At 36.1% G+C, this 3,313-nt stretch overlaps 1 non-coding gene across 1 annotated transcript; it reads right to left on the reverse strand.

The window, feature by feature from the left end:
• Window positions 1-1,844: 1,844 nt before the first annotated feature.
• LOC122072420 lies at window positions 1,845-1,951 on the reverse strand. The gene has a single exon (XR_006138436.1). It is a non-coding gene; the product is annotated as a small nucleolar RNA R71 (small nucleolar RNA).
• Window positions 1,952-3,313: the final 1,362 nt, after the last annotated feature.

Genomic DNA, 3,313 nt, shown 5'->3' on the forward strand with positions numbered 1-3,313 from the left:
TTTAGTTCTTCTCTATTTTTGTTTTAATTACTTTTGTAATAGTTTTTTATGTCAATTAATGCAATCACTCTTTTATTCTTATTCAGTCTTTTATGTTTATGATTTATGCAATTGAGTTATAATTTTTAAAGTTATAATTCTAGACTTAGATCTAGGTGACAAGATCACGAGTCGTGGAGAATCTTTTTTTTTTTCAAGTTCAGTTTTTTTTTTTTTTTTAGATTTTTTTCTCTAGTACTAGAAATTTCAGATTTGGTTTATTCCAGATTTGGTTTTTAGTACTGGTAGTATCTCAAATCACCCAAGCTTTTAAGTTCAAGCATTGATTCAAGTAAGTACGCTCCTTCAGTAGTCTTCTCTCCCCCCTCTCATTCCCTCTTCTGATTGCCCTTCCTTTCTTAATTTATGATTTTAATTTCAGTCATTACATTATTGCTATCCCTTTCCCCCAAGGTTCATGGCTAGTGTATGTGTTGGTTTTGCCCCTCCTAGCCATAAAACCATTAATTTATTATTTTTATTTTAATTGTCTCACTTTTCCTAAAACCAAGTAGAGTAACCATTGTAAGAGTGACTCTTTAGTCAAGTAGGGAAGCTCATATTATGATGCATCTCTCGGGCTATGTAGAGAAACCTACTTGTGAGTCTCTCTCTAGCTTTTTCCCCTTTCTTTTACTTTATTTTTATTTCAACATTTTTTTTTCTTTATTTATTTCTTTATTTATTTTTAAATTACGTGGGTTATTTATTTTTAGTTATTTATTTATTTAATTTTAATTACGTAGCTTGCGTCTTTAAATTCTTAGATGACAAATGATTAGGACGTTATTTTAGATACATATGTTTAGGACGGTAATTAGAATTAGATCACAACCAATAATCAGTTCACTTTCATATTATTAAAAAAATTAAAAAATAAAGTGACTGCTCTCCCTGTGTTCGATCCGTAGCTACACTGATCCGTACGCTTGCGGTTACATTTTAAATCCCAACAAGTTTTTATCGTCGTTACCGGGGAGACAGTTCCATGTTATTTTTCACTTTCTTTTGGTAAATCGGAGTGTTTTGTTTGCTTTGTTTTGTTTTTCATTTTCTTTTATTGAATTCCTGAGAAGAACAACTTGCAATAATAGTTGTATCGGTGGAGGTCGTCATGCCTCACAGTTTGATAAAGACAGGTTTCGCCCTGTAGTAGTACTTCAAGAATTGACCTAAGCAACCCGGATCCATGTCGATAAGCTCCCAAAAAGCAAAAAAAATCAAAAAAATCAAAAAATCAAAAAATCATTAAAAGAAAAAGGTTTACTATCCATTCTTTTGTGCTTGTCTTACTTTAGTTGTGGGTAGTTTTCTGTTGCATGAGTGTTAGGTGGGTACGTAATACTAAGAATCGATTAGAAAGAAGAGATCCAACAAGTAGTGACCCTATACGTTTGCTCTCTTTAAAACCCTTCAATATGGGAGACCAACAATAAAACCCTTCACCTAAATCTCTGAAAGATAGGTTCTACCCTGCTAGAACAGCCCAACCTTCCTGCATAGTTCTACCACAAGCCCAGGGCAATAATTTTGAACTCAAATCTCAATACATCACTATGTTGCCCCACTTCCATGGGTTGACCTCTGAGGATGCATACCTATTTCTAGGGGAATTTGAAGAGGTATGTGTTCTAATTAAGATCCAACAGCTTTCTGATGATGCTGTTAAGCTTAGGTTTATCACTTTTGCATTGAAAGACCAAGCTAAGAAGTGGTTGTATGGGTTACCCACAAATTCCATAACCTCATGGGAACAGTTCACAGTCGTCTTCCTTAAGAAGTTTTTCCCAACTCACAAGACCAATAAGCTTAGAAGTGATATCCTTCAGTTTAGGCAAAAGCCTAGTGAGTCATTTTCCAAACTTATGGAGAGATTCAAGGATCTACTCCAAGAATGCCCTCACCATGGCCTAGACCTATGGCATTTATGTCAAATAATTTATGAGGGTATTGATTACCCAACTAAACAAATGATAGAGTCTATGTCCCCTGAGGAATTCACATCCTTTACAGATGAAGGAAAGACATGGGAATTCTTACTTGACTTAGCTGACAAAACCCGTGAGTGGGAATCAACTCAAGAGAGTGAAAGAACCATAAGAGGAAAATGATATTTTATGGATGAAGTAGTAGCCAAGGAAGCCCATTTGGATAGCCTAATCAGGAGAATTGAGGTTATTGTTTCTAGAGAGCCATCATCAGTCAATTTGGTTAAGATTTGTGCTTGGTGTCAGTCCCCTGGACATCTCATAGAAGAATGTCCCAATACTTCTGGGGGCACTTCTAATGATAATGTTAATGTCTTATACCAGAATAATCCATATAGTAACACCTACAATCCAGGATGGAGAAATCACCCAAATTTCTCTTGGAATCAGGGCAACCAAGCAGGGCCTTCCAATTTTCATAATCAAGGTCAACCTGGACTCCAAAGGCCTCCCTTTGCATAACAATCTTTTTTTCAAAATACTTTTCCTAAGTCAAATGTAGGACCTCAGGTTAGTTTTCCTAGGGCCCCTCTTCTATCATCTTATCAGCAACCCCCTAGGTTTACCAACACTGGAGAAGCAAGTAGAATAAGTGACTTGAAAAAAAATATGGCCCTATGACAAGCCATTAAAATCTTACGAGAGAACTCACTCAAGTTATCTCAATTATGCGTGAGAGGGAGAAAGGAACTTTACCCAGTCAACCAGAGCCTAACCCTAGGCATCATTAGCCTGTTAGTTCACAAACATCAACTAATGCACCACTGAATATAGTACAAGGTCAGACCCAACAAGGGCCCTCTAACCAATGTAATGTTCTTTATGCCCTTAGGAATGGTAGAGAGTACCAATAGAGCATTTCTAAATCTTCCTATTCTATTACTCATGTTTACTCTCTTTCAGTTGAGGACACAAGTGTGCCTCTTGTTTCAGGTTCGTCTGATGAACTTAAAGATTTCTCTAAAACTAAAGATGATTTGGTTCAGGAAACCAAAAATTATTCTTCTGAAGAGGGGCAAATCCCTAACAGTCCTTATGTTCATCCTGTCTCATTTCCTAATCGCTTGGTAAACAAAAGGAAGACTGCTTCTATGGACAAAATTTTAGAAGTCTTCAAAAAGGTAGAAGTGAACATCCCTCTTTTGGATGTCATATCCCAGATCCCCGCCTATGAAAAAGTATTGAAAGATTTGTGTATCACAAATGTATCACTAATATGCCCAAAAAGACGTTCTTGGCAGGTAACATTAGTTCCATAATTACTCAGCCTATAGCAGTCAAGTATA

This window comes from Macadamia integrifolia, chromosome 2 (genome assembly GCF_013358625.1).
Source record: "Macadamia integrifolia cultivar HAES 741 chromosome 2, SCU_Mint_v3, whole genome shotgun sequence".
In the NCBI taxonomy this organism is placed as follows: domain Eukaryota; kingdom Viridiplantae; phylum Streptophyta; class Magnoliopsida; order Proteales; family Proteaceae; genus Macadamia; species Macadamia integrifolia.